Raw genomic sequence first — 19,464 nt, 5'->3', positions numbered from 1 at the left:
TTCAATCGTATAAAAGATTTGATAAACCATTGTTTTAAAAAAATAAAAGTAGTAGTAGTATCTTTAATTTAAAAATAATAAAAACCAAATTATATTGTCGCACTCGCGGCGGATTAACTCGCGTTACACTCGCGCCAGGAAAGGAAGAATAAATTAAGAAAGAAACACACTTTATTATACATTGAAGCACGGGAGTATTAACAAGAGCTTTCACAATAAAATCAGAATTCGCCGCGGTACGGCTCAAATTGTCACGCCGCTGTCGACTTTTTCGTCAAACAATGCTTGACAACCGCTTGATGACCGCATCGACAAGGAACGATCTTCAGGTTGGAAATCGTTATGAGGGTAGCGTCGAGCGGAACACCGTTCGGTCATAACAATATGTATATCTTTCTATCTATTTAAGATTTCTTTTTCTAACCCAAGTGATAGCAATTATTTAGCTTTAAAATATTATTATATTATAAAATTGATTTACTCAATCTACATTTCATATATATATATATATATATATTTTTTTTTTCATATATATATATATATATATATATTTTCATATATGTATATATATATATATATATATTAGGTATACAAAAAAGTTCTGAGCTTTTTTTGTAAAATTCAATCTTTATTCAAAAACAAACAAAAAAATATTAATCAGCGAAATATTCCCCATTTGCATCAACGACCTTTTGCCATTTTTCGGGTAGCTTGCGAATTCCTTGACGATAGAAGCTCACCAGCTTCGAAACAATAAAGTTATCAATGCATTTTCGTATCTCTTCAAATCTAACGAAATGTGTATCAGCCAAATGATGCTGCAGCGACCGGAATAAGTAATCGGAAGGCGCCATGTCTGGGCTATACGCCGTGTGCGAGAGAAGTTCCCAGCTTAACGCAAAGATATGGTCCTGAATCGTTTTCGCAATATGTGGTCGAGCATTGTCATGAAACAAGATCACTTTACGACGTCCTTGGCCAGTAAATGGCCTCTTTTCTTCTAACGCTCAAATTGGTCAATTGTTGGTAGCGGTCTGCCGTGATTGTTTCATCCGGTTGTAACAACTCGTAATACAACACACCTTTCCAATCTCACCAGATACAGAGCAAAACTTTCTTGGCGTGGATATTGGGCTTTGGCGTTGATGTCGAAGGTTGATCAGGGTCAACCCATGATTTTTTACGTTTAGGGTTATCATAAAGAATCCACTTTTCATCGCCTGTAATGATTTTGTGCAGAAAATCTTTTTTCCGGAACTTTGAAAGCAAAGTGAGTGCAGTGTTACGCCAACGATTTTTGTTGTCTTCGGACAATTCATGCGGAACTCATCTGCCTTCCTTCTGAACCTTTCCCATCGTACGTAAACGTACGGAAATGGTTTGCTGCGTAACGCCAAGCTGTTCTGCAAGCTCCTTTTCAGTTTGCGCAGAGTATATATCCAGCAGTGTTTGCAATTCGTCCGTTTCAATCTTTTGAGGGCGTCCAGCACGCGGTTCATCTTCAACTGAAATCTCCTTGGCGAAATTTTTGATACCATTTTTTACATGTAGTATGACTTACAGCGTTCTCTCCATATGTAGCACAAATCATTACAGTGGCTTCAGCAGCATTTTTCTTCAGATGAAATGCGAAATGGATGGAAAATCGAATATGCTCTTTTGTTATTGCCATCGTGAACACTACTGATTTTTGAGGTTATGTGCATCAAACGCCAAACCGGCATTTTAGAAGGCCAAATGTCAACGCTTTAAAACCGCAAAAGGGCGGGAAGATATATAAAATTTAAAATTGTTATTTCGGTTGTATGAAATCTAAAATAATAAAAGCTCAGAACTTTTTTGTACACCTAATATATATATATATATATATATATATATATATATATATGGGTGATTCAGAACAACCCCGTGTCCTTGCAAGGACGTACTCCTGAATTAATTCTAAGATGATTTTTCCTCTACGAAAATTTTGTCCGACGCTTACATTTTAAATTATAAAAGAAAAAAGTTAGCGAATAACGAGACGCGTACGGAAAGTAGACAGGGATGGCACAACTCACCGTCCGACGCAGACGATTACTGCAGGGCGTTCGCTGCGTCGACGTATTTACCATACGTGATAATATGTACCATGCGATTTCTCACTTACTTTCTCTCTCTCTCTCTCTCTCTCTCTCTCTCTCGCTTTCTCTCTTTCATTCACTTACCTTGTAGAGATCTCTATGATATCTTTATACCGTTGTAGCTTGACGGATGAATTTCATCGTGGATGAACAATGCCCCATGTGACAGATTTACACACACACACACACACACACACACACACACACACACACACACACACACACACACACACACACACACACACACACACACACACACACACACACACACACACACACACACACAACATACACACACACACACACACAGGGTAATAAGTCAGGAACTATTTTCTTTAATAAATTGTATCGCGTATCAATACTTTCACAGTCTTTCACTGACTTGATCTCACTTGATACTCACACACTTGATCGATAGAATGACTTATTTACGAACGAATTTATTAGTTTGTTATTATCAATCACTATCGATTAATTATTCGGTGATTAAAAATGACTTGAAAGAAAGAAATACACATTATATGTAATCACAGTAATCTATCAGAAGTTCTCTTTTATAAATTGTTAACATGTTCACATACTCACGCACTTGATCGATAAAATCATTTATGAACAAATCTATCGGATCACCACTATTAATCACCACTGGTTAATTATCCCGCCAATTGAAAATTATTACAAAAAACGCGTTACACAGCGCACGTAACCCGTCGCGGACTCTGCTCGATGACAACACTCAGACAGATTATGTTCTTAGTGCAGTAAAGTGCATTAATTCGCTAAGTAATAATAACGATCTAACTTATCGACCTAATGTAATATAAATCAGATCGATAAGTCAGCCTATTATCATGATGCAGCGCGTTAATGACCGATAGTAAAACGCTTCGAATGCTTCGTAATATCAAGTAATAATAGATAAGTCCGATAGATAATATCGGCAGATAATGTCCACTTGTCGAACATAATTGATTTGATTTTTTTGTTGATTTTTTTTTAATAATTTGTGAACTCGAAGAGAACGTCCCTCGAAATAAAATATTTGGTTGCCCTGAAAAGGGCAGATAAATTATTATAGGAGACTTCTTTTCTTTTCATAATAAATGTTCGAAATGTCCGCCGTCCATTCTGATGCAAGCTCTCATGCGTTTCAGTAAATTTTCTTGGATTTTCTCCATAACTTCGTTGTCGATTGACCAAATAGCATGGTGAAGTTTGTTATTTAGTTTTTCGATATTCTCGGGAAGCTGTCTGTAAATGATTTCCTTGCAGTATCCCCACAAGAAAAAATGGATTGAAGTCTGAGGATCTTACAGGCCAACGTATCGGTCCATACCGGTCCATCCGACGACTAGGAAATTGCTGATTTAAAAAGTCTGTGACTATTCTGGCGTTATGTGGACCAGCACCATCCTGTTGAAATATAATTTTATTTCTGTTTAATAATGGTATCTCTTCCAAAAAGTCCGGCAGATTTTCTGATAAAAATTCCAAATTCAAAATGAGTAGAGTCGAAGCGCTCTCCGGGGCAACGGTTGTTTTGTTTACAAAAAATACAGCGCGGTGACTCGTGGCGTACAACATGTGTCCGCCAAATCGTTATTGTAATTTGATTTGAATACAGCCTACGTATTTTATTAAACAGTGTTGCTTATTGCCGAGCGCGGCTTCCTAGCGGAACACGAGTGAGTGCGCGTTAAGTAAGAGCGTCAGTGACTGCCGGATGTAATAATATTATAGAGAATGAAAAAGAAGTCAGATGTCAGATAAAGTCAAACAATTCTGAAAGAGAAGTTATTCTTTGTATATATCTTTTATATAAACATAATATTAATTAAAATAATAATAAAGAATAGTTACCAAAAAAAAACAAACAAATCAATAATTAAGTTATAATAAATAGATTAGATTAGATAACAAACATTTTTAAATAAATTGGGCTATTAAATTTTTGGAAATTGGAATCAACGTTGGTCCACCGAGAAAATCATACATGGAAATCGCTCTGGAAGAGATCATCGGGGACAGGATATTATTTCTCGAAACGGAAGGGACTCTACAAGCAATGATGGAATATCTATAAATTGCTGCGAAATGATTACAAAGACAATTTTATAAGCATCGGACCGTTAACCGTCAGAGTTGGTCTGATGAACGACGTTACACTCGTACGTCTTGAATCTTTGAACGCATAATGATGATCGAATCGATGTTACGCCGAATGTTTGAGCTGGACAAATTTATGTTCGATCGACTCATCAGATTTGTCGATCGATGCCAAGTATACGCGATTCTCCAACATCGCGTCTGTTGTAACAGATCCCGAGGAAATACCGAACGCGATTCGTGATTGCGATATCTTTGATAAACGTCAACTCATCGATTGCAAACTGTTAGTTTTAAAATAGCCTTGCTCTCCCGCGCGGATAGCGGTCAGTCCATTACCAGATGAGGAAACAAGGACATTGGAGACAGAGTTTTGGCGTAGAGATTCGAGTTAGATCGTAGACGAAATTATAGTTTAATAATTGTTTATTGAAATAACGAAAGAAATACAATGTATAGTGCCGAATGGAAATGCACAAATAGCTGTGAATAAAATTGGCCGTGGACGGGCGAGACGGTGATCGGCGTGTGTTTACGCGGATGAGGTATCAGTCCGGCGGTCGGCGCGATACTGATATCGCTGCACGTAACTCGGTGACGCGGAACGCGCGCGGCGGGCGGCACGCGGAGTCGCACGTGTGGTCGCGGACTTTTAAATCTTCAGACGATTTAAATCGCCGTAGGAAAACGTGGTAGGAATGCGGGCGTTGTCTGTGTCGCAAGGGTGGAATTTCCGCGAGAGAATTTCTGACCGCTTGGGTCGGAGGACAGAGGTGCCCGTTCTCTGCTGAGTGTATTCGGTTGACGGGGATGTGCCCCTCGTCTGTATGAAGAATGCCGAGTGAACTCGGCCAGCCGGAGAGAGTCCCAGCTCTGGCGGACGGCATCGGTGTCTATGCCGAGTGTGCTCGGCCGACCGGGGTGTACCCCGGTGCTCGGAATCGGATGGAAGTACGATTGTACCCGGAACACCCCGATACAATGGAATTCGGAGACGGCGAAATCGGATCGAGCGGACTCGATGCGTTTGGAAGACTCCAGCAGCTCTCGGCTTGCTGTAAGAGGTTTTGGAGATGATTTCGGCCAGACGGCCAAGCGAATTTGGCGCATTGGGGAGGGCCCCAACAGATCTCAAGCTTTCTACCAGAATCGATGCGGATACTCGCTTTCCTCGAGACGTGCTCTCAGAAAGCGAGTGGAACAAGATGATTTTCTGTGGAGAGCGATGCCTTTTTATATCCGAGATCGACCTCGGTATTTTTCGGTCGGATCGATCGGATTGGTCGATCTCGGGGGTAGCATCTTTCTCCACAGAAGCGAAGAAAAAGAATCGGATATAATAGGTTTTTTGGGATGATAAAGAATCGGAGCGGGGATGTGGAAGAGTAGAAAGAAGAGTTCGGTAGTGAGGTAACGACGCGACGCGGCGACGTCCCACACCGCGCTTGTAGACGTGGTTGTGCGCGGTGTGGGACGTTCGCTCGTTTGCGTGGCGCGGTGTTGGTGCTGCACGGGGCGCATTCGCGCTTGCTGATACGGCGCGTGGTGCGGGGCACGCTAGTGCTTGCTGGCGCGGCGTGTGGTGCGGCGCGGGAGGAATACCGAGAAAACACTCGTGTTTTCGTGGCATTTCTTCGCTATTCTTCGACGCTTCGGAGTTTTCGCGAATTTATATAAGATTAAAAGAGGTGTAAACGCCTTTTGTGACCACTTCGTCTGTTGGTCGGTGGTTCCCAACGGATGATCGATCGGGGGAAAATCGGAGGAAGGAACGGAGCGGAGGGATGCGCTTACAGTTTTAGTTTTTAGTGTGTAGGAAAAAAAATATGAATAAAAAAAGTTTCATGCTTAAATGAAAAATATATTCAATTTGTTTAAAAAATAAAGATATATAATATGCAAAAAATGTATTTCTTTCATTCCTTTCCTCCCGCCATAAAAATAATTATCCGAAAAAATAAGATTCGTAATAAGAGAGAGCCGCAACGGGAGAGAGAGATAGAAGAAAGTAGGTATATGAAAGAGAAATAGTAAATATACAATAGAGAGCTGCAATGAAAAGAGAAGATGAGAACATGGCGGCGGCGGCGGGCACGGTGGCGGCGGCGGCAGCGGCGGGCCCGGGCCCCCCTCTGACGTCATGTCCACACGCTCTGTCCACGTGCAATTTCTTTATATCATCTTCGCTACCTGTTTATCTATTTGTTTACCTATTTGTTTATCTATTTGTTTATTTATTTGTTTATCTATTTGTTTATATTATCTTACTACTATCTTATCTACTCCCCTCCCCCATGACGTCATGTCCTTCGAGTCATAATTTTCTATCTATTTATTTATCTATTTGTTTTTATAACTATCGGATCATATCCCCCCATGGCTCAGTTCAAAGGACCGCTGTCCCTGATTTCCCTTTCCTCCGCGCTCATCGTTCTTCCCGCACACCTGCACCCACCTCGGAACTCCTGAGTTAGAATCGGTGTAGTATACCTACTTTTATATATATATATATATATATATATTATATATATATACACACACACACACACACACACACACACACACATACACACACACGAATATCACAAAATGATATTAGACTTTTTTGTTCCCCTTGATTTCTTCTACATCTAACGGCTCGTACCTTAATCCTGGAACATTCTGTATATATATACACACACACACACACACACACACACACACACACACACACACACACACAGAGTGTTTCATTTTAAGTGATATGGTCGATTATCTCGCGAATCGATGATTTTATTAAAAAATTTTTCGAACGAAAGTTGCATAGTTTAAAAGGGAACACAATAATGGAAATGTGGACTTGACCTTGAGTGACCTTGTCAAAATTAAGTCAAGATCATTAATGTTTTTTTAAATAGAAACCCCTATTTTTTATTACATATTCTTGTAACTTATCTCGAGAGCTTTTCAAAACACTATAATAAAGTTACGTTTCATTGAGTACTTTCTGAGTTATGGAGCTTGAAGGTTACCGCCGGCGTTATCCATGTACGCATGCACATGTGAGCGGGATTCTTACGTCTCCGCGATCTATTCACACTGTTTGACATACGCTCACGAAATTGAGTCCAATCCTTCCCAATTGAACGATTCAACTTTCCTCTTTTTTCCGTATAGTTTTTTCTTTCAATTTTTTTACATTAGTGGGCTTTTTCAAAGCTTTTTTTAAAATGGCCGCTTACAGTTCAAATGAAATCATTGATATTATTTTTGTGCTTGGTGAAGCTGGACGAAATTATTGTAGAGCAGAAAGATTGTATCATAATAGATATTCGTTTAGACGACATCCAAATACAATGCAGATAAAAAGAATTTTATTACGAGAATGTAGAAGAATCCGTAAGAGAAATCGCAAGCAAATAAATGCTGAAGATGACGTTAATGATCCGCGTATATTAGCAGTGCTAGCAAATAAACTTGAATCCTCATATTCCGACTAGAGAACTGCAACGTAATTTAGGAATTCCTTATGTCACTGTGTGGAGGATTTTACAAAGACATAAATTCCATACCTACCATATCACTTTAACCCAAGATGTAAGTGAAAATATGAGACTAAGAAGACAGTTTTGTCGTTGGGCATTACAAATGATAAGAGACGATCCAATTTTTTTCCAGTATGTTCTCTTCAGTGATGAAGAGAATTCTCATTTCATAACAATGGACAACTCAACAAGCATAACTGTCATTATTGGTTCACATACAATCCTCACTGGACTCAACGTGTTGATAATCAAAATCATTGGAGTTTAAACGCTTGGTGCGGAATTGTAAATGAATATTTGATTGGTCTATATTTTTTTGATAACCGCTTAAATGGGGAAACTTACCTTTCTTTCTTGCAGAATAAATTGCCTAAACTTTTAGAAGAGGTTTTTAGAAGAGGTTGATCTTGTTACTCGACAAAAATGTGGCAACAAGGTGGTGTGTCATCCCATCGTATTGTGACGGATATCTCAAAAACATCTTTCATGAAAGATGGATAGGAAAGTATGGATATATTCGATGATCTTCACGGTCTCCTGATTTAACTTCGTGTGATTTTTTTGTGGGGCTACATAAAAAATATTGTTTACAAACTCCGTCGACATCTGCAGGAGACATGAAAAATCGAATGACTAATATTTGTCGTAGCATTCCTCAAAATATTTTAATTTCAACAGTAGAAAATTTTAAGAAACGGTTGAGGCTATGTCTGCAAGAAAATTGAGCTCCATTTGAATATCTTATCAATTAAAGACATATTCGTATTAATCTTGCCTTAGTTGGCCGGATCAGTGATCGGTCTTGCCTTATAACTTAGCAAGTACTTAACGAAAAGTAACTTTATTATAGTGTTTTGGAAAGCTCTCGAGATAAGCTATAAGAATATGTAATAAAAAATAGGGGTTTCCATTTAAAAAAACATTAATGACCTTGATCTGATTTTGACAAGGTCACTTAAGATTAAGCCTACATTTCCATCATGTGTCCCCCTTCAAGCCATGCAACTTTCGTCCAAAAAATTTTTCAATCATAAAATCATCGATTCGTGAGATAATCGACCATATCACTTAAAATAAAACACCCTGTATGCGAGTGTTATACAGAGTGATTCAAAATAACCGTTTGTACTTAAAATGTATTCCTAAGACGATTCTAAGACGATTTTTCCTCTACCAAATTTTTATCAGAAGCCAAGTTTTTTAATTATAAGAGAAAACAGTTCGTGAATTACGAGCCGCGTACAGAAGATAGAATATGACATTTTAAGGACAACAAGGTTTATAATTGCTAGGTAACTATATATATATATATATATATATATATATATATATAGTTACTATATATATATATATATATATATATATATATATATATATATATATATATATATATAGTTACCTAGTAATTATAAAACAAATCATAAATACATATGTAGATACTGTTACGTCGTGTCAAGTACACGATTCTTCTCTTTCGAGAATCGGTTACTAAAATTAGATAAATAAATAGTTGTCAAATCTCTATTCTGTTAAGGAAAACAAGATACAGGAAATAGAAAATGATAAGCGTGTGCGGCGGATCACGCGGATAACCTTTTATAATTTCGGGAAACGTGCGAGCTGCCGGTCGCGCGGCTGGAATTAATAAAATAATTTATTACTTTGTTTTTTTTAGAAAACATGAGCAGTTGGTCACGTAGGCATCAATAAAGAAGTTCCCCAACAGAATCTGTTCGAGAATGAGTTTAAATTCTCGAAGAAGGTTGCGCGCGGAGGTCTCATTATCAGATGGCGGCATCTCGCGGATACATGCATTATGCATGAACGCGGAAGGTGGTCGCCTGAAGTGCTTCCGGCACATAACAAGAGTGATGTAAGAGAAGTCTTGTGCGCGCGCCTATTACATCACTCTTGTTATAGCCATCTTGTGTAACGCTCGTCGCTCGAGATTGCTCGTTTCGGCTCGTTTCGGCTCTCTTGGTGTTTTTTCTGTCGTGCATCGTTTGGTGAGTGAACAACCGAGACTGCTCTATTATCAGCCCTCATCAGGATTGAAGTGTCGAGATCACTGTGCTGCCGAACATTGAAAAGATACAGCATCACGCCGCGCTCGTGCTCACCACATGGTGTTCACGTGATCGGCAAGTGCAACCGTAATCTCGTCAAAGTTTTAATACAGTGTTCAGCTCAGACTTGTCATTGTGTCAGTTCGATCTTCGTTCCGCATGTGACGCGTGAAAAACTTTAATAGTGCTCAAGACGGTTATAGTGAGATTTGTGATATGAACTAAGTGAATCGCGGCATATAGGAACCTTTTTTCGCTCGCAGTCCCAGCATTTTTGTGACAATTTAGCTAATTCGCAAACACTACCATTTTAACTTTAATATATAAAGTTCCATAATGTACAGAAATATCTATATTTGATAAAATTTAAAATTTTTTCACTAATCTTTCAAACTTTCACACAATTTTTTTATATAAAAAAATGTTTAATTATTACCAACAACGTAAATATATTTTACTAAAAAAAGATGCGATAGCAGAATAAAATTATTAACTATTTTACAAGAAAATAAAAAATGGCGCCAAGTATGCGCTTTATATGTTGTATGATGACAAATACTTGTGAAAAATAAAAAAGATTTATCCTGAAAAATTAAGTAGTTTTCATTTTTGCACGGACTTTTCAAACCATTCTCGTGTGTGTATATATATATATGTATATATATATATATATATATATATATATATATATATATACATATATATATATATATATATATATATATAAAATTTGAATAATATTACCAATAATATTAAAATAGATCTATTTTAGAAATACCTAATGTATAGATATAGAAAAAGACAAAAGTGATGTCGGTGGTCTATCTCCTGTAGTGAACATGTATGCATAGTCTGTGAGTATATCACATAATCTGAGTATAATATGTGATTATTTATTATTTATTATATCAAAATATTACCATAATTGTAAAGGAAAATATTATAAATATCACTTTATTATTATATTATGAAAGATTGTAATATTTTAAATGTGGTTTATCATATATAAGTTAAGAATGTTTGTTTAATGTAAAAAATGGTTTCATTTTTTACAAAAAAATAATGAAATAAAAGTAATTGCGTCATTACACACACGCACGCACGCACGCACGCACGCACGCACGCACGCACGCACGCACGCACGCACGCACGCACGCACGCACGTACGCACGCGCGCGCGCGCGCGCGCGCACACACACACACACACACACACACACAATATATATATATATATATTACATATATGTATTATATTTTAAAAATGATATAATGTGGTAAAGTACAGTGATGTATGTTGAGTAGAGTAATGATCTATATGATTTTTACATTTATATATGAATACAAGGACAAGGAAATGGTAATCTCTATCGGAGCTAGAAATTTGATATAAAACATTGCGGTGAAGAGATCAGTCTAGTTGTAAGCGTCTACGCTTATTAATATAGGATTTCTGTAAAAAAATTGAAACGTTTATAAAAGAGCAATATAAAACAATTAAATAAAAATAAAAAAATATTAAATACTTTAAATATTAAAAAGTCTTGGCGCTGCTAGATCTCATATGTAATGAAATAGTAAAGATAAATAATGCAGCTTGTTTAGAAAAGACTATTGTACCTTTATAAGAAGAGATGAAGAAAGATAAGAAAGAATAAAGACTTTTTTTAACAATATAAAAATTTTACTTTATTTGTAACTTATAAATCAAGACTGATCTTGATTGTAACGCATTTTCTTATATTTTATAAATAAAATATAGATTTTAAAACTGGTTTCAATTTTAACGCGTGTTTATTACATCACTTTATTTTTATACGTACACATACACACACATACTTATCATATATATAAAGCATTTACATACTTTATATTTCATAAATTGACTTATAATAATGCACATTATATTGCATATTACATTAAACTGCTTCTATACATACGAATATATATACATATACACGCATCGTACATACATCGCACTTTCTTATTTTATACGTTATAAAAGCTAGATTTTAGTTTAAAAATTAATTTTAATCCTAATGCATATTTTATAACATAAAACCGCTTTTATACGCTTAAATACATATACACATATCCATATATCCATATAATACTTTGCACATATAACGCATTTTCTTTTATTTTGTAAACTAATTTATAAATTCATAATTGCAATCCTACTGCAAGTCTAATTACATAAAACCGTTTTTACACACACATACAAACACACACACACACACACACACACACACACACACACACACACACACACACACACATACATACATACACTTCTGCGCATTGCTTATATAACCCATTTTCTTATCCTATATTTTATAAACTAACTTATAAATCTAAACCTTCAATTTCCATTCTAACACATCCCTTATTCTAACATACGCATATGTATATATACTTATCACATGCATAATGCAGTTTCATATCTTGGCTATCATAAACTAATTTATGCATACACAAACATTGCATCATATATTTATTATATCATGCTTAAATAATTGAAAAAGATCCCACTAGGAAATTAATAAATGATGCACGTTCGCTACTCTCAAGATGGAGAAATAAAGAATATATTGAATATATTTAATTTCAAGTATAGACAATTGTTGAAGAGCGATGATACTCTTCTAAGAGATCTTCTAAGAGGATGTGCCAAAGATTCAAAAACAGATAATCCGCTGATTATCATAGCATCTATCAGTAGCCCTCTCCATTCTTTAGCTTGTCATCTACGCAGCATCATAGCCAATAGTTTTCCAAAATCAATTAGTTACATCCGGAATAGCTACCATTTAGTTGAGAAATTCAATGGTTTTGCAATGAAGTCAGATCACTAACTTGCTTCCTTAGATGTAATGTCTTTATATTCACTAACGTCCCAATAGATTTAGTTATTAAAAGTATTTGCAAGAGATGGGATTTGATTTTAAGAAATATGTCTGTTTCTGAAGACGAATTTAAAATAGCTACCAATTTAATTGTTAATTCAATTTATTTCAAGTTCAACAATAAGATCTACAAGAAAGTCTATGACACACCAATGGGCTCACTACTATCACCTATCATAGCTGACTTGGTCATGCAAAATCTTGAAGAAATTGCGATAGAGCGCTTACCGTGTCACCTGCCTTTCTATTATCGTTACGTTGACGACATGTTTTTTTGCGCACCAAAAAATTAGATGAGCGACATCTTAAAAATTTCAATTCGTTACACAACCGATTAAAGTTTACGATAGAGTTAGAAGCGAAGTTGCCTTAGTTTTTTTGACGTTTCCATTATAGTAGACAATGGAAGGATTATTTTTTATATGTAGGAAATCGACATTCTTGGGCAGATATTTGAATTTTAACTCTCACCATCCAATAGGTCAAAAAAGAGACGTTGTTTTTTCATGATAGACAAGATAATCTTATTCTATATCTCACCCGCGCTTCCATCAGAAAAACCTAATGGAAACTATTAACATATTAAACAATGATTATCCTATCAATTTCATAATGAATACTATACTTAATATGGTTGAAATATCTATTTTATAAGGATAACAATGCTATCGCAGATAGCAATGTTACAACGCCTCCAAAAATCAATTATTTCATCGTACCATATGTAAGGAATGTTTCCGAAAATTTAACACACATTGCTAAAAGACACAATTTCAAAATAGCCTTCTCACTTCCAAAAACTTTAAATGCATACATAAAAACAGGCAAAGACATACTACACCAACTATCACGGAGCGATGTTGTTTATAAAATTAAATGCAAGGACTGCGATGCCACATATGTTGGACAAACAAAGAGACAACCGGAGACCAGAATACAAAACATAGATCAGGTATTACAAAAAGAAATGGTTCACTGTCCATCATTACACATCGTGTCACATCGTCTTGATAAAGATCATGATTTTAATTAAAATGACAAAAGTTTCAGATAATGAACCTTCCTTGTCACAAAGATTGATATCTGAAATGGTCCACATAAAAAGACAACGCAATGGGTTAAACAAACAGAGTGACACGACTTTCCTGTCAGAAGCATACATTCCTATTCTCAATTCTCTTCCCCCTTCCTAACATTTACCCCTGCTTTCCTTTCGTCTTCTCTTTTCCCCCTTCCTTGGTGATTTCTTTCTTTTATGTTATGTCACTTGGTTTTGGTATGTTGAACTGGAAACATTGTTTAATTTAATTGACTACTATGAGATCTCGGTTTTCCATCTTAAGTTATGCATGTTGTGTCAAGTATGGTCAATAATGTATTTTCTACTAAAAAAAATTTTTAATTTTTTTAATTTAATTAAATTAACCGTGTAGGATCTTTATTGATTTGTTTTTATACACATTTTAACTTTTGTTTGCTCATTCTTTAAGCTTTACATTCCAATATGTTTTAATTTTGTTTTGTTATTTCTTTGCGAATTAGTTAAATATAGAAAAGGGACCATGCTTGACCAAATACAAGCTTGTTGCGACCAGCTCTGTACAATCACGTTTCTGGACACCACATAATTTCCTTTGAGCAACGACTACGAAGTAATTGACAACATCGACATAACGATGTTTATTTTATTGTACATACGATAACGATTTTGTGCACAAGTAATGTATTTTATTTTTGCACTGAAGATGATCTGATTGTAAAAATCGAAACGTTTGTTAATTATTTGTCATAACTTTGGTATTATTTTGAAATCATACATTGTAATAAATATGAAGCAATGACAACCGCTTGGCTTCCGTTTATAATTATCATTTGATTTTATGTCATCAGAGCTTACATAATTTCTACTTTATATATATATATATATATATATATATATATATATATATATATAAATTAAAAATAAGTAACGTTAGATGTATTAAGATATAAATTAATAAAACTACATTTACTAATGCATGTGAACTGTTTAAAACCTCACTTAATATAACACGGTGGAACAATTTTTTTCTAATTTGGTATGATATTTCCTTAAAACAGTGATTACTGTATTTTTCCTAATTAAGAGTTCGTAAGGAACATTTCCATTATTATATATTGTTGAATTTATTGGAAAATTGTTGAAACCGAGGATTAAAAAAAGGAATGCGACTCGTATGTTAACAGTCAAATGATTTATAATTGTAACTGGAAAGCAAAATAATACGTACACAACAAAAATAATTATGGCTTTATGCACAAACAAATAAAATACAACTTAAGAATACGAATATTATAAGCGCAAGCTATTGAACAAAAAAGGAACCAAAAAGATTCTTTTTTTTTATTTATCGCACATCTTTCATTTGTTCTCACGCTCTCGCTCTTTTCTTTTCTCTCACCTGTCGACAGAACACTCACTCGATGCTCACACTCGCATAGTCAGCAAAGAGAACTAGCATATCTAATTTTGCTGCTTGCTAGACACTCGGCGCTTTTGTCGCTTCCGATTCTAGCAATCCGCACACTAGAGAAATTAGCGGCAATTTAAAATGCTTTATTTCTTAACATATATATTTATTTTTGGTATTCTTGCCTGCACTCCATCTAAATGAACAACTTATTTGAAAGTATTTTAATGTTATAAAATCATTATTTAGTTACAAAAAATTAAAACTATTATAATAAATTACTAAGTTCATTTGAATCAGTTGTTCGATTCGATTCATATTGTCGTTCCAAACTACAACTTGGATTTTTTTTCCGGCATTATAAATAAAAAATTTGTAAACCTTATATCGTTGACCATTGCCAACAATACGCAGAGCTTCAATACTGTCAATATAACCAATTACTTCGCTATAAATTTTTATATGTTTGTCAAATAACATAAAATAAGTTAATGAACTAATTATAATTATAATTTAATCAATAATAATAATAATATGTAACACTCTAAATAGAGTGTTACATATTATTATTATTGATTAAATTATAATTATAATTAGTTCATTAACTTATTTTATATTACTTGACAAACATAGATATAAATAGTGATTAAAGAATAGAAAAATGATAGAGAAATAATAATATGTAATACATACACAATTTCATATAATATGTGATAAACAATGTAATGTAATAACAAAACGATTTGTAATAACATATTATTTCTATAATATTAACATTAATATTAATATTAATATTAATTGTTTGTATATAATTTTAATAATAACTTTAAAATACTTACATATAATTATAATTATTATTATAATATGTTTACACAGTTGAATCAAATATTTGAATTTTATTTAGAACTTCATTTGGCATCAATTGATTTAATAAATCTTCTTCATCTCATCAAAAGGATGCTGTATCACAAAACCACGTATTTTTGGTTCTCTGTGAAATTGACTGAAATTTTAATATGTTACAGTTCTTGACTTACCGTTCAAGTTTCCTTAGGCACAAAGCTTAAAAATGGCTAGTTCTTTTGCTACAGCCGTTTGAAATGTTGTATTTTATCATTAGCTTTGTAACGTTTCAAATCGGCTTTTATATACTAAATCGAGAGATTTTAGATAAGAATATGCGATTTAGAATACTCATTTGAAAAAGATTTTGTGTATGTGTGTTTGCCTGTGCATGTATGTGTATTTGCGTGTGAGGGGGGAGAGGGGGTTAAATGCTACTATTTAGCTTCAACACAGAAGGTCAAAAACACGTGGTTTTATGCGGAGTCCTTTCATCAGCTAATGACTGATTTAATGAATTATTTGTATTTTCTTCAAATTCATTAATATTATATTTATATTTTCTGAGAAATTATCTTCAAAATCCATTTTTTCTTACAATATTTTTTTCTCAAATGAAGTCTATAAATTATTTTATAATATATTTATTTAAGAGTATGAAAATGCGAAGAAGAAAGTACGAGAAAGCCAGAAAACGAGCAAGAAAATTTATTTTATTAATATATATATGTTTTAGGTATGATAAATATTTAATATTTTGAATAGTAAAAATATTTAATACTAACAATTTTAAAAATTTTAAAATATTTTTAAATATTTTTATTTATTATTTATTTATAAAAAAAGTAAATATAATAATATGGCTATAGATAGATATACAGTAAGGAGCAAAATTGAACCAATGTAAGTATTTTTGTAAATAATAATAAATTATTTATGTTTTGTAATAGAGAATGAAAAGAACTTGTTGTATATTAATTTACAATTGTTTTACTACAATTAGCAAATAATAATTTTGTTCTACTCTTTTTATTTTGCTTATTTATTTATGTTTCTGACTTAGTTTTGCACCAAATGTTCGTGTTTGCGTATTTCTTACATTTAATTCTGCGCAATCTCCACGATTGTTTACATTCGACATAGGTCACAAGCGTATTAGTAGCAGTTTTCAATTAGTCATTGAAGGTAACATATCTAAATTGAGTATTTTGCCGTAATGAAACGTATAACGATAAATGTTTGAAATGCAATAATTTCCTTGCTAAAGAAAGGAATGTCGACCCGCGAAATATATAAAAAGTATTTAGTATCTCAATCTAGTGTACAAAGAATCAGAAAAAAATATTGTAACGATATTCGTGGACTTTCTGCAGGACGTTCAAAGATACTATCAGCACAAGATAAGAGAAGTCTCATCCGATTGGTATCTTCAGGAGTAGCAAAATCAGTCGTGGCGGAGAAATTGTTAGAAAATTTGAAAGGAGTACGTTGCAGTTGCTGAACCATACGATGGACTCTAAAAGAAGTGAATTTGAAGGCAGAATCGAGAAAAAAGATAAACCAATGCTAAACAAGAAAAATATTAAAGTCCGTTTGGCTTTTGCCAAAAAATATATGTATTGGTCAGTAGATGACTGGAAACGAATCGTATAGTCAGATGAATCGAAAATTAATAGATTTTTGTGTGATGGACAACAATAGGCCTGAATACGGAAGGGTGACTCATTGCAAAAACAACACGTAAATGAAACTGTAAAATTTAAAGGTGGATCTATTATGCTCTGGGAATATTTTATAGTGTTATGGTATTAGATCATTGATTTGTACTAAGGGCAGAATGAACCAATATATGTACAAAGAAATTTTAGATGTAGAATTACACAAAACTATAGAAAATATATCAATTGATGAAAGAAATATCGTGTTTCAGCACGATAGAGATGTCCAGATCTGAATCCTATAGAAAATCTCTGGGCAATATTCAAAAAACAATTGCGAGATAAATATGATTCCTCTCTAAAAAATCTTGATGAATTATGGGAAAGAATTTGAAGAGCAGTGATATGCAATTCCTTTAGAAGTTTGTATAAATTTAGTGGAAATGCCCAAACAAATTGTAGCCGTTTTAAGTGTCAAAGGCTTATGGACAAAATATTAAACATTTATAGAACTCTTATTTTCTTTTTTTTAGGGTGATGCAGAATTAAGTCACAACAAAAATTATGTAATTGCTAAATTAAAAAGAACGTTATGAAATTGTTACACGTTTGTTATAGTAAAATAAGTGTTAATTAATATGAAAGATATCTATTAGATTCGGAAAAAATTAACGGAGACCGACTGGATTTGAACTCGGGATCCCTCGTCTACCAATCCGACACTTTTCGGATCACGAAAGTGAGTAGGCACGATCACGACGGCTCCTCTCTATTAGCTGTTTATATTCCGAATCTCTTTCATGACCGCTTACGGTCGTCTAATTCTTACAAATATATGTAACAAGTTTCTTTTGTTCCTTATTATAATAGATAAATAAATTATTATTTTCTACAAAAACACGTACATTGGTTCAATTTTGCTCCTTATTGCTCCGTATATAGATATAGTATTGGATTGAGGTTGTATAAACTGAATTTCTTCCGTATGTGAACACACGTTTAATGATAAAACTTTTTAATGATAAACAGAACGATACAAAGATATATGAAATACAAGGAACAGAAAAAATTGTGTAATGACATAATACAAAGAAAGAAAATATGGAATTATAAAAGGGAACTTCCTGTCTCGTTGTACATTGTTTACGAGGAACAGTCCACAAAAAAAAAAGAAAAAGGGAGGAGTAGGATCGAACGACATGCTATCGATAGGTCGACACTACCAATGTTAGAGCCGATTCACGTTGCCGACATTGTTGAATATCCAACACTCCCTCTCAATGTTTGCATCAGTCAGTCCTACGCGTTGAGAAAAATTTTGCAATTTTTTTCCAGAGACGCACTTCATTAACGCGTCCGCCATCATCTTCTCAGTTGGCATACACTCGATGACGATTTATTCCTTCTGGACCGTGTCCTTGATAAAATGACATCAAACATCGATGTGCTTGGTTTTTAGCATGGTACCCAGAATATTTAGCTATGAATTGAGCATTGTTGTCATTGAAGATAACTCTGTTGATGACTTCTTCACAACCAAGTTCAGTTAACAAGCCGTTTAGATACAATGATTCCTTTGCAGTCTCAACTAGTCCAACGTATCCCGTCTCGGCTGAAGACATTGCGACAAAACGCTGTTTGCGGGATTCCCAGGAGATCGCAGTATTACTTAATGTGAACACAAAACTAAGACTTTTGATCTACTAAACTACCGCCTCAGTCAGCATCTGCATAACCAATCAATTGATTATTATTAGCATTGTACATCAGTCCGATTTTCTGAATTCCTTT

At 34.3% G+C, this 19,464-nt stretch overlaps 1 protein-coding gene and 1 pseudogene across 11 annotated transcripts in view; one reads left to right on the top strand and one right to left on the bottom strand.

Moving 5' to 3' along the window:
* Positions 1-19,464, top strand: part of LOC105427296 (chromatin assembly factor 1, p105 subunit) — a 798,730-nt gene that overhangs the window by 574,114 nt on the left and 205,152 nt on the right. The window lies entirely within an intron of this gene.
* Positions 12,061-19,295, bottom strand: LOC148936409 (uncharacterized; annotated as a pseudogene).

This window comes from Pogonomyrmex barbatus, unplaced genomic scaffold (genome assembly GCF_055798465.1).
Source record: "Pogonomyrmex barbatus isolate J1 unplaced genomic scaffold, ASM5579846v1 scaffold22, whole genome shotgun sequence".
Taxonomy (NCBI): domain Eukaryota; kingdom Metazoa; phylum Arthropoda; class Insecta; order Hymenoptera; family Formicidae; genus Pogonomyrmex; species Pogonomyrmex barbatus.
The sequence above is the reverse complement of the archived record's forward strand: the minus strand, read 5'-3'. Positions and strand labels throughout refer to the sequence as shown.